The following is a 14,684-nucleotide window of genomic DNA, read 5'->3' as shown; positions in this document are numbered from 1 at the left end:
TAGAGCACAAACCCCAGGGTATATAAAGAACTCAAAATGCTAAGCACAAACAAAACAAAACAAAACAAAAACCCACCAAATAACCCAATCAATAAATGGGCCAGGGACCTGAACAGACACTTCTCAGAAGAGGATATACAATCAGTCAACAAATATATTAAAAAATGTTCATCGGGGCTGGGGATGTGGCTCAAGCGGTAGCGCGCTCGCCTGGCATGCGTGCAGCCCTGGTTCCATCCTCAGCACCACATACCAACAAAGATGTTGTGTCCACCGAGAACTAAAAAATAAATATTAAAAATTTCTAAAAAAAACTATAAAAAATGTTCATCATCTCTAGCAATTAGAGAAATGCAAATCAAAACTACTCTAAGATATCATCTCACTCCAGTCAGAATGGCAGCTATTATGAAGACAAACAACAGTAAGTGTTGGAGAGGATGGGGGGGTGGGGAAGGTACACTCATATACTGCTGGCGGGGCTGCAAATTGGAGCCAATATGGAAAGCAGTATGGAGATTTCTTGGAAATCTGGGAATGGAACCACCATTTGACCCAGCTATGACTCTACTCGGACTATATCCAAAGGACTTAAAAACAGCATACTACAGGGACACAGCTACCTTAATGTTTATAGCAGCACAATTCACAATAGTTAAAACTTTGGAGCCAACCTAGATGCCCTTCAGTAGATGAATGGATAAAAAAATGTGGCATATATACACATATACACAATGTAATTTTACTCAGCAATAAAAGAGAATAAAATCATGGCTTTTGCAGGTAAATGATGGCATTGGAGAAAATAATGCTAAGTGAAATTAGCCAATCCCCCAAAACCAAATGCTGAATGTTTTCTATGATATAAGGAGGCTGGTTCATAGTGGGGTAGGGAGGGGGAGCATGGGAGGAATAGATGAACTTTATAGGGCAGAGGGGTGAGAGGGAAAAGGAGGGTGTAGGGGGTTAGTAAGGATGGTGGAATGTGATAAACATCATTATCCAAAGTACACGTATGAAGACACGAATTGGAGTCAACATACTTTATATACAACCAGAGGTATGAAAAATTGTCCTATATATGTGTAATAAGAATTGTAATGCATTCCACTGTCATTTATTTTTTAAAAAATCAATTAAAAAAGAGAGAAAAAAGCTGTTTTTTCCTGTGGTAGAGATGGCTCCCCAAACTAGTTTAGTGGCATTAAAGCTTGCTCTGGTTTGTCAACACAGAGTCCATTTTCTCCTAAGTTCCCAAGGTTGTTACCCAGCCCTTCTGGAGATTCTGTAATCATCTTAATATTTTTTTCACTAAGCTCCTTTTCTGTTTAAAAACAACCAACCAGAGTTATTTTCTACTGCTTATGACTAAGGCCCCAGACTCAGCTTGGATACTACAACAAAATGCCATATACTAGGTGACTTAAACACTACACATTTATTTTCTTATAGTTCTGGGTGCTGGAAATCCAAGGTTAGGGTGCTTCCATGGTCAAATTTTGGATAGAACACTTTTCTTGGCTTACAGATAGCTGTTTTCTCACTGTGTCTTCCCATGGCCCTTTATTCCTCTTCTTATGTCTCTGCATTTGACAGGAAGTGAGGTTTACTTTCCTGACCTAATCTAAGCCTAATTATCTCTAAAAGGCCACCAAAAGTCATTTGTATTTGCATTTCAGTAAACTAAATGAATTTGCGGAGGACTGACATTTAGTCCAAAACACTAACTGCCTTGCTTTCTTAATAATATCAATTTACACTTCCACTACAATATATACTAGCCCATATTTCCATAAATCCTTGACATTTGATGTTTTCAGACTTTGTAGATTCTCTGATATACAGATCTTTAGTGCATCTAAACTGTTTTAAAATTATTGTTTTTAGCTGGGCATGGTGACACAGGCCTCTATAATCCTAGAAACTCTGGAGGTTGAGACAGGAGGACCCCAAGTTTGAGGCCAGCCCAGTCTCATAATTTAAAAATAATAATAAAAATTAAAAAGGGGTGGAGCTGGGAATGTGGTTCAGTGGTAAAGTGCTCCTGGGTTAAATCCCTACTCTGTGTGTGTGTGGGGGAGTGGGGGTATATGTAGTTTTTAAACAGGTAATATATGCACATGCCTTTCATATAAAAATGTATATAGTGAAAAATCTCCCTTCTGTCTTTTGTCCTATCAGGCCTTTCCAATATCCTTCCAGAGTTTTCTGTAATGCATATATAAAACAACATATTCTGCTAGTCTCTCTCTTTCTCTTTTTTTCATACAAATAGAATATGTATGGCTCATGGCACATGCCTATACTCCCAGAAACCCCTGAGACTGAGACAGGAGAATCACAAGTTTGAGGCCAGCCTGAGCAATTTAGTGAGACCCTGACTCAAAAACTAAAAGTTCTGGGGATGTAGCTCAGTGATAAAGTGCCCCTGGGTTCACACCCTAGTACCAAATAAAATAAAATGAAACAAACAAACAAATAAAACTCCCAAACAAATACTATAATACTTTACATATTGCCCATATTCCTCGCTTTTTCCCCCACTAAATATATCTTAGAAGTACTTTCATAAAAACTATATTTATTCATCTTTTATGTCTATATCGTATAAATCTGCCATATTATTTAATCAGTTCCCTGTTGGTAAATATTTACATTACAGTCTTTTGATGTTAAAAACAATAGCTAAAACAGGCATCGAAGGGCCAGGTACTTTCGTAAATACTGCTTACAAAGATTAACTCATTTAATTCTCCCTCCAACTCAAAGAGGTGGATGATATTTTTGCCTCCATTTTGCTGATAAAGGAATTGAGGCACAGATGATTTTATAATTTACCCAAGGACACAATGCTAGCATTAGAACTGGGATTGAAAACCAGGCTATTAGATTCTAGTATTCAAACTCTTAACTAGACACAGTGCTACAATGGATAACTTTGCACACTGATATCTGTTCACAGGAAATTTGTAATTTTTGATAGCTATTGCAAAAAAGTGCCTTCCATATAGAGTTGCATTAATTTACACTTCTGCCAAAAATATTCAAAAGTGTCATTTTCCCCCAAAAGCCTTACCAACACAGTGTGTTATCAAGTGTTTTGATGTTCGTCATCTTAATAGATACAGAATGTTTCAGTAGCTTCTATTTGCATTCACCTTAAAGTAAATGAGACTGAACATCTGTCCTATATGCTTTTTTCCACATTTTATTGATGCATTATAATAAAACATAATGGTGAGATTAGTTGCTGTCTTGTATGCTTAAAAGTCATTTGTATTTGCATTTCAGTAAACTATTTCTATCCTCTGTTTATTTTCTGTCAAATTCTGAGAGGCCTCAATGAAGGTCATAGGGGAGTTGGCTCTTTGCTGTGATGAGTTTCAGGTGTCCCTCCTCTTTCAAGAACAAAGAAAATAAAAAGAAAGAAAAATTCCATTATGGTTAAAAAAGCAATTAAAAAACAAAAAGATCCCCACACAAGTGCTTCTGTGTCTAACCTCTTGAATTCATCCCTTTCTCTGTTTTTCTTGTCTTGAGTTTCCATTCTCTTTTACTATTCTATGTACAGTTTATTAATTTATTTATTTAATTAAAATAATTTACTACTAGGGATTGAACCCAGTGGCTCTTTAACACTGAGTTACATCCCCAGCCCCTTTTATTTTTTGAGACAGGGTCTCACTAAATTGCTGAGACTGGCTTTGAACTTGTGATCCTTTTACCTCAGCCTACCAAGTTGCTGAGATCACAGGTGTGCACCAGCATGCCCAGCTTCTACCTACTTTTTCTTTCTTTTTGATTTTTTGATGTTGCAGTCCTGGGGATAAAACTCAGGATGTGGCACATTCTAAGCAAGTGCTGTACCGCTGAGCTTACAAACCAGTTTTATTTCCTTTTTTCTACATAAAACTAAGGTAGAATTTTGATTTGAATTGCCTTAAAGTTATCTAAGAGCTGGGCATGCCTGGAAACACGCCTGTAATCCCAGTGACGCAGGAAGATCAGAAGTTTGAGGCCAGCCTCAGCAACTGAGCAAGACCCTGTCCTAAAATAAAAAATAAAAAGGGCCAGGGATGGGCTGGGGTTGTGGCTCATCGGCAGAACACTCACCTAGCATGTACGCACCCTGGGTTCGATCCTCAGCACCACATAAAAATAAATAAAGGTATTGTGTTCAACTACAGCTAAAAAAAAAAAAAAAAAAAAAGGGCCAGGGATGTGGCTTGGTGATTAACTGCCTCTGAGTTCCATCCTCAGTACCAAAAAAAAAAAAAAATAATAATAATAAAATAAAGTCATCTAGGGATAATTTGCCACTTTTTATAATAAACACATTACTTCTATATTTATGTAAATTGTCTTCTTCAATAAAATTTAAATTTTCTCTGTATATTTCTCATATTTTATTAAGATTATTCTTAGGAACCTCATAATTATTTCTACTGCTATCAATTGTATATGTATTTTTAAGGTTATATTTTATAATTACAAATATTAAAATGTTTCTAATTTTTATGTAGTGTATCCTTTGTCTTTACTGAACTCTCCTTTTAGCAGTTATATCGTGAGTTTGATTTCTCTTGAGATGATGATAACCCTGTGAATAATTACCATTTTATTTCTTTTTAATAGTTTCCATTCTTTGAGAGAAGACTGAGTCCTTACCAGCTACTTCTTACTCTGTCTGTCTCTTATGGATTTACTTTTGTCACTGATTCTCAAACTTTAGTCAGAATCACTGGGATGTTAAAACGAGGGCTCCTGGAAATACATTTTCAAAGATGCTGACTTGGTAGGTTTGGAGTGAGCCAAGGAATTTATATCTTAACATATCCAATATAATTCCTTTTAAAAAATGTGTTCTTTTTAGGTATACATGACAATAGAGTATATTTTGGCATGTTATATACAGAGTACAACTTATTCTAATTAGGATGCTATTCCTGTGGGTGTATATCCAATAATAATTCTGATATAGTTGTTGAGGGAACTGCACTTTGGAAGACATCTTAGATGTAACTTGTATGTTCTGATATTTATCATTGACTATCCAACTAAATTATAAACCCTTGTGGACAATTTTCTTTTATGTTGTTGTTTGGTTTTTGAGGGGGTTACTGTGGATTTAGCCCAGGGCTACTTTACCACTGAGCCACATTCCCAGACCTTTTTATTTGAGACAGGATCTTACTAAATTGCTTAGGACCTTGTTAATTGCTGAGGCTGGCCTCAAACTTGTGATCTTCCTGCCTCAGCCTCTGTAGTCACTGGGATTACAGGTGTGTACCACTGAGTTCAGCTGGTCAGAGATTTTGTCTAACATCTTTTTTGCATCCTGGGTCCCTAAGATAGTAGCCTACACATAGTAGATGAGTGTGTAGATGGTGTAAAGGAACTTAGAAAAATGGTGGGAAGTACTTGTCTGAACTTATTTAAATGCTCAAAAATGTCTTCATATGAATTTTTAAAATATATAATTATAGCTTTGATATTATCAGAGGAAGATCATAATTGCACTTTTTAAATTTATTTATTTATTTATCTATTTTATTTTTTTTTTTTACTGGGAATTGAACTCAAGAGCACTCAGCCTCTGAGCTACATCCCCAGCCCTATTTTGTATTTTATTTAGAGACAAGGGTCTCACTGAGTTGCTAAGGGCCTTACTAAGTTGCTGAGGCTGGCTTTGAATTCACGATTCTCTTGCATCAGCCTCCCATGCTTCTGGGATTACAGGTATGCACCACTATGCATGGTCAAATATTTATACTTTAAAACATTATTTAGCTCTCATGATGTTTTGTAATTTATGACCATATACTATGTTTTCTGCATTGTATATTGCTCCAAGTCTTTTTTTTCCACTTATGATATACTTTTTTTTCCACTTATGATAAGATCCTATGTAATGATAGCTAACTGATTGATATCCAGTGTATCTCATAGATTCACATAACAATTCAGCAAACAGATACTCTATCTTCTTAGAGTTTCATTTGCATTAGGTCAGTATTTCCCAAAGTTGACTGATTTTAATAAATCTCTGAGGATAAATGTTAAAAAATACAGATTTTTAGCTATTCCAATAATGGTCTAGCCCTATATTGGATGGCTATGAAATAACCAAAGGAACGAATCTTGATCAGTTTCGTTTTTTTTTTTTTTTTAACATTATATATCCACTTTTCTTCTAGATACACCTGCTATTGAAGAAATAACCTGTTTGGAAGATTACTCCCTTGAATAATCACATTGTGGAGAAAAGATATCAATTTGGGGTAAAAGAAACTTATGGATAATTTTATTAATAGGCTATCACATAAAATTTTGTAAAAGTATTAGATTTGTCCATTGGATTCTATATATTATATGATACTTTTAATATTTTTGTGGTTTGTAGATATTTCCAAAAAACTACTTATCTTAGTCCGTTTGAGCTGCTATAACAAAATGTCATAAACTGGGCAGCTTAGAAATGATAGAAATTTATTTCTTATAGTTCTGGAGGCTGAGAAGTCCAGGGCCCTGTTTCCAGCAGATTAGGTGTCTGGTGAAGCTCTATTCCTGGTCTTTAGACAGCACCTTCTGTGTCCTTGCCTGGTGGAAAGCAGCCAGCTCTCCAGCACTCATGGTCTAATCACCTCTTAGATGCTCCACCTCCTACTGTTATCACATTGCTGAATAGCTTTCAACATACTGATTTAAAAGGACACATTTAGAATCAAAGCACTGCTACTGTAAGCTGAAAGAGGCACCAGGGGTTATTGTTCATTAAACAATATGTGTGAACTATAATTGTGAACAAAAACATCAAATTAGTCAAATTGTCTTTACTTGTAGAAAGAATGGAGGCTTTGGTTGGGTAGAGTGGCACATACCTGTAATCCTGGTGATTCAGGAGGCTGAAGCAGTTGGACTTCAAGTCCAGGCTTACAGGCCCTACGCAACTTAGTGCAAAGTAAAAAAAATAAATAAAAAAGGTCTGAGAATGTAGCTCCATGGCAAAGCAATCCTAATGTCAGTTCACAGTATTAAAAAAAAAAAAAAGCAGCCTTAGATTGAAGTGCACATTTTAAACTGTTATAATTCAAGGTATAGTTTCCTAATTATGTGTCTTCTGGGTGTAATCTGTATTCAGTTAATCAGTGTTTATAGATCATTTGGCACAAGTGACAATGGAGGCCTGCTCTGAAAATCAGACTTAGTGGAGATGGGAGTATATATGCTAGTTGACTGCATTCCTAAACAAAGAAAGGAAATTATAAATTGCTTTATGTTGGCCACATTTCTGTTTCTTTGGCACAGATCATCAGGAGCTGACTCTGAACATGGATACAATTTAAAAGGCATTATCATTCATCTGTTGTTCTTGATTTTGCATAATCATTTTAATACATTTAAAATGAGTTTCCTATCTATTTCTAAATGATAAAGCAATTGTACAGATAAAACACTCTAGGAAATGAGGATAGAGGAGGTGTGATTTGTAATCTCCAAAAGCAAAATTTGTTAGTCATTCAGTTACAGCTCACTTGTTTCATCTTCTTTCTTCTAGGCTGATGTCAAAGAATAAAATCTGTTCAGAAGGCTTCAGGAGTATTTCGCAGGTAAGTGAAAACAACAGTGGGCATACAAGTAGGCAGTTCTTTATAACTGCTAATCCATAAAGGAATTAGCTCTTGATATATTGAACAAAGGGGACCCAGACTGTTTTGGTGACAGCCATGGGTAGAAACAAAGGGTATGCCCATTCATAGCTTGAGCTTATGATGGCAAACTATTCATGACATCTGTTTCCTTTTTCTCCTGGGTATACTCCACTTCCCAGCCTTTCTTACACTTTAAATGTTGTGACTGAGGTCTGCCCAGTGGAATTTGAGCAAAGTGTTGCTTGGCACTTGCAGGCCTGGTTTGTTTATCAAGTGAATACCAAGTAAGGTCCTTTAAGCTCTTTTCCCTGCATCAACCTGAAAGAAACCTGTATGCTGAATGTGGTGGAGCCACAAGATGGAAGGTATTAAATTAGTATTAAATTAGTCTCAAATTAGCATTTGGAGAAGGATCTTGTGTGAATTATGGACAGATTTATATTACATTAAGCCTCTGATTTTTTTAGTTTATCTGTTACAATAGTGAGCATGCCTTGACTGGTAAGGTTGTGCTCTCAATAAAGGATTTAAAATTTTACTTTGCATAAATCAAGAAATGGATAGGTCTTCCTTCCATCTGTCTTTGATATTTGCTAGATAAGACCTGGCAACTTTGGATTTCTTTCTTAATAGACTAGTTTTCTTAACTTCACCTTCATTATTACAATAGCATCTGTATCAATACAGTGACCAGAATCTCATGTCATTCTGTTCAAAACCCTACAGCATATCACATTTCAGAGAATAAACCAGTCTTTTCAAAGGCCTCTAGGATCTTTTACAATCTCCCATCTGAATCCATTACTTTTTGTCCTTATCTAATATTCTACTTTTCTGTTTACTCTGATATAACTACAAATTTCCCTACTATTCCCTGATAATACAAATGTTATCAGGCATAGACTGTTAGTTGTTCCTAAGTATTTGGAGTGTTTGTGTGAACAGTAATTGAACTCCCATTTTTTGGCTGAGTGCATAAGACTGAGCTTCCTTTTGTGTGAGGTGTGACCAGAAGATCTGGCCAACGAGAGAGAAGGACTATGCCTTCCTGTTCCCTTTTCTTTCTATCTAGAATGTGGATAAATGGCTAGAGCAATCATCTTGTATCACAAGGGACACTACTAATAGAGGGTGCAAAAGACAGAAAGAACATAGGTTCCTGATGATTTTTGAATGAGCATACCAGCTGAGAAGACTGCCTTTCTGTACTCTATCAGAAGAAATTTGCTTAGTTTTTATTTAAGCTATTCTATTTTTGGTTTTCAGACGAACCAAATCCTAATTCACAAAAGCCACTGCTATTGGGAAAGCATTTTTAGGTTTATCACAACCGCCACCACTATCTAATGTCTCCCTAATGTTGAGGGTTGGCATTTATCATAGCACCACACTACTGTTTTTCTCTTCATTAAAACTGAGAAAATGAGGGGCTTGGGGTTATGACTCAGTGGTAGAGCCCTTGCCTCATACATGAAGGCCCTGGGTTCAATCCTCAGCACCACATAAAAATAAATAAATAAATAAACAAACAAATAAATAAAATAAAGTTTAAAAAAATGAGAAAATGAAGCAGACGCCACTGCCATGCCATGAGGTCTCTTTTCTGGGCAAGGCCTTGGCTACCTCCGATGCTACTTCTGACACTACCTCTGTAATCACTGCTGCTGAATTGGAAGTCTCCTGTCAATCAACTGCTGCCTGCATCACTACCACCAACACTGCTGCCTCTGATTCCACTGCTGCCAGTCTGAGGTTGCCTGAAGGTATTCCTTCTGGGTGCTGCTGCCTCTGCAACTGCAAACACCTGCTGCTGCCACAGAAAACACCACTGCCTTGGATGCAATTGAGGTGGACACAGCTGCTCACCCCAGAAATTGCTTGATGACGCTGCCCGCACAGCTGCAATTATAGCTGCTGCTCCTGCTGACCCCGCTGCCTACTACCAACAACCACCACCACTACTGCTGCTACCACAGCCTAAAGACTTCTGTGGGGGAAGGCTCCAGGTTTGGTTGCTCGGGTTGCACCCATTTTGGGACAGAAGCCAGGGCCTGGAGCCCAGGTGCCAGCAGGTTTATCACCGCAAGAGCTTCTGTCTAGGGACTCCAGCCGGGACCTATAGGTACAGTGTGGGAGTACCTGGGGGTTTAGAGGATCCTAGGGTCTTCCTGCTGAGAGTGCTGGTGGCCCTTGTCTTGCTGCTGCATCTCGGGGTTGCTCCTTTGCATGAGTGTATCCCTGGTGGTCTCCCTGCAAGTAGGAGTAGCATTGAGATCTTGGGACTGCAGCATGGTGAGCCTGAGGTATCTGACTAGATTGGTGGGATAGTGACTGGGTTTGCGGGGGCTGATCTGGGTTTGGTGATCCCAAGAGACGTCAGAAACAGGGCCGATAAACTGTTGAACACTGACAAAGATAGTTCAACTTTCCAGCAAGATTTATCTTAATTTATTTTTTAATTTACTAATATCTCTACCATATTTGGAACAGTATGTTTTTTATGCATCCATGTGTGGAGGACAATGAGTGGTGCTTTGCATTTCTGTTGTATTCTTATGTCATTATTCTTATGTCATTAATTTTTTCTTTTGTTTTATTCTTCCTCTCTCTTGTCTTATTTCTTAGCAAAATAAAAAATACAAGCTATGGTAACAAGTGGAGACTAAATAATAGACTATTGAATGATGAATGGATAGTAGAAGAAATAAAAAATGAAATAAAGAAATTCTTAGAGGTAAATGAGAACACTGATACAAATATCAAAATCTCTGGGACAAAGAGGAAAGTTAATTGCATTGAGCACATTCACTAAAAAAAAAAAAAAAAAAAAAAAAGGTAAAGAGATAGATAAATGACCTAACACTACATCTCAAAGCCCTAGAAAAATAAGAATAAATTAACATCAAAGGAGTAGAAGACAGAAAACAATTAAAATCAGAGCTGAAATCAATGAAATCAAAACAAACGATTGAAAAATTGACAAAACAAAAAGTGGGTTCTTTGCAAAAATAAATAAAATAGATGTTCAAGAGAAAATTCAAATTACTAAAATATAAGATGAAGAAGGAAATATCACAACATACATGTCTGAAATACAGAAGATAATTAGAAACTATTTTGAAAATTTATATTCCAATAAAATAGAAAATATCAAAGACATCGAAAATTTTCCAGAGACATATAACCTACCTAAACTGAGGAGATCATACACGATTTAAACAACTCAATTTTAAGTAATGAAATAGAAAACACCGTCAACAGCCTACCAACCAAGAAAAGCCCAGGACCACAGAGTATTCCATGAAATATAAAAGGAAGGAACCTTCCAAACTGATTCTACAAGGCTAATATCACCCTGATACTAAAACCAGACAAAGACACATCAAGGAAAGAAAACTTCAGACCAATATCCCTGATGAACATAGATGCAAAAATTCTCAAAAAAATTCTGGCAAATTGCATACAAAAACATATTAAAAAGATAGTGCACCATGATCAAGTGGAGTTCATCCCAGGGATGCAGGGTTGTTTCAACATACAGAAATCAATAAACATAATTCATCATATTAATAGACTTAAAAACAAGAATCATATGATTATCTCAATCAATGCAGAAAAAGTATTTGATAAAATACAGCACACCTTAATGTTCAAAACACTAGAAAAACTAGGATAGTAGGAATATACCTCAACATTTTAAAAGCTATATATACTAAACCCAAGGCCAGCATCATTCTAAATGAGAAAAATTGAAAGCATTCCCTTTAAAGACTGAAACAAGACAAGGATGTCCTCTTTTACTACTTCTGTTCAATATCATCCTTGAAACTCTAGCCTGAGCAATTAGACAAAAGAAAGAAATTAAAGGGATACAAATAGGTAAAGAAGAACTCAAATTATCACTATTTGTTGATGGCATGATTCTATATCTAGAAAATCAAAAAAATTCCACCAGAAAACGTCTAGAACTAATAAATGAATTCAGTAAAGCAGTAGGATATAAAATTAACATCCATAAATCAAACACATTCCTATATATCAGCGATGAATCCATTGAAAGAAAATTTAGGAAAACTACCCCATTCATAATAGGCTCAAAAAAAAAAAAAAACCCACCTGGGAATCAATCTAAAAAAAGAGGTGAAAGACCTGCACCATGACAACTACAGAATACTAAAGAAAGAAATTAAAGAAAACCTCAGAAGATGGAAAGACCTTCCATGCTCCTGGACAGGTAGAATTAATATTGTCAAAACAGCCATACTACCAAAAGTGTTATATAGATTTAATGCAATTTCCATTAAAATCTCAATGACATACTTCATAGAAATAGAAAAAGCAATCATGAAATTTATTTGGAAAAATAAGAGACACAGAATAGCTAAAGCAATCCTTAGCAAGAAAAGTGAAACAGGAGACATCACAATACTAGACCTTAAACTATACTGCAGAGCTATAGTTACAAAAATGCCATGGTATCGGCACCAAAATAGACTGTAGACCAATGGTACAGAATAGAGGACACAGAGACAAACCCACATAAATATAGTTATGTCATACTAGACAAAAGTTCCAAAAACATTCTCTGGAGAAAAGATAGCTTACTCAACAAATGGTGCTGGCAAAACTGGAAATTCATATGTAGCAAAATGAAATTAAACCTCTATCTCTCACCCTGCACAAAAATCATCTCAAAATGGATCAATGTCTTAGGCACTAGAACAGAGACCCTGAGCCTAACAGAAGAAAAAATAGGCCCAAATCTTCACCATGTAGTCCTAGAATCTGACTTCATTAACAAGACTCCTAAAGCACAAGAAGTAAAATCAAGAATCAATAAATAGGATGGATTCAAATTAAAAAGCTTCTTCTCAGAAAAGGAAACAATCAATAACATGAGGAGAGAGTCTACAGACTGGGAGAAAATCTTTACCATATGTACCTCTGATAAAGCATTAATCTCTAGGATATATAAAGAACTCAAAAAACTTAACACCAAAAAAACAAACAACCAAATCAATAAATGGGTTAAGGAACTGAACAGGTATTTCACAGAAGAAATAGAATCGATCAATAAATATATGAAAAAACGTTAAAAATCTCTAGCAAATAGACAAATGCAAATCAAAACTAAGATTTCATCTCACGCCTGTCAGAATGGCAATCATCAAAAATCCAGGCAACAATAAATGTTGGCAAGGATGTGGGGAAAAAGGTACACTCACACATTGCTGGTGGGACTGCAAATTGGTGCAACCATTATGGAAAACAGTATGCAGATTCCTCAGAAAACTTGGAATGGAACTACCATTTGACCCAGCTATCCTACTCCTCAGTTTATACCCAAAGGGCTTAAAATCAGCATACTACAGTAATGCAGCCACATCAATGGTTACAGCAGCTCAATTCATAACAGCTAAACGATGGAACCAACCTAGGTGCCCTTCAATAGATGAATGAATAAAGAAAATGTGGTATATATACTCAATGGAATATTACTCAGCTTTAAAGAAGAATGAAATTATGGCATTTGCCAGTAAATGGATGGAGTTGGAGAATATCATGCTAAGCAAAATAAACCAATCCCCAAAAACCAAAGGCTGAATATTTTCTCTAATATGCAAATGCTACTTCACAATAAGGTGAAGACACTATGGAAGAACAGTGTTACCTTAGATTAGGTAGAGGGAAGTGCAGGGAGTGGAGGGGGGAATGTGGAGATAGGAAAGATAGTAGAATGAAACAGACATTATTACTTTATATATAGGGTGACTCCTTGACCAATATGATTCTACAATATGTATACTCAGAAAAAATGAGAAATTATATCCCATCTACGTATATCATAGTGTAAAATACATTCTGTCATGTATAACTAATTAAAACAAATTTAAAATTAATAAAAAATGAGAAAATGAAAAACTGGCAAAGCCAAGTGTTCCAAGAGAAGAATATGTCATGAAAGTGGAAACTATTCCTTATGTGACTACTACTGTGCCCCAACTATTAGTGCACACTGTACTAAATATACATGACTTAAGAAACTATTATGAAACAGATAAGAATACTGACCAGAATAGCACACACATGTAATGACAAACTTACTTTAATGACAATCTTAATAAACTAAAAATAAGGACAGGAATGCTAGTATTTTTCCCCACAAAAACACAGAAAATGATAGTAAAATACATTAAGTGAATTTTTTTTCTTGGCATGAAAACCTTTTGCTAATGATGGGTTTATAAGAAGGTGGAAATTGTGTCCTGAACATAAATTAATGTTTGCAAATAGAAATTTAACTATGTACAATATTTCCTAGTATGTTAAAGTTGGGGTAAAGGGATTCATATTACAAAGTTGCATGAATGGGTTAAATTATTTGTAGCTTTTTTTCAGCCAATGAGAGTACAGATATAAAGGATATAAACACCACCCAATTAGGTATTAGTCATTTGTGGGATCCAAAAGGATTTGTTTGAATAATTTTTGAACACTGTGCCAGTAATGGACATATCAGGAAATGATTTTTGTGTGATAAGTGAAGTTCCTATAAAGTAGACTGCAGAAGGCACTTCAGTAAGGCAATGCTAACATTACACTTGTTTTACAAAATGTAAATTCACAGTGGCAGTTTGCACAAGTCATACGACATGTGACTCTTATGATTCAATAAGTCACATTTTATTGAAAAAAAGCATGTCATGAATGTGGTAATTTATATTGTGAATTAGATGTGCTATGATGGTTTGAACCACAGACAATTGTCAGTGATTTCTTTACTCGAATTGTATGCACAACCCATGTGGTATGAGATTTTTGGAGGGGATGATTGTAAGAAACTGGTTTATATAACATAAAGTAAGTATCAACTGATCTCATTAGTAAAGATTTAGTCAAAAGATTGCAACTTTTGTTAACCTCATATACTTTTAAACTAGTTACATAAATGAGTCAATCATTTTACTCCTGTAATTTCTAGCTAAACTATAACTTTGGGAAACTCAACCAGGAAAAATATGGCTTACTTTA

This window comes from Spermophilus citellus (genome assembly GCF_964194105.1).
Source record: "Spermophilus citellus genome assembly, chromosome: 1".
Lineage (NCBI taxonomy): Eukaryota > Metazoa > Chordata > Mammalia > Rodentia > Sciuridae > Spermophilus > Spermophilus citellus.
This window is presented reverse-complemented; position numbering follows the sequence as displayed.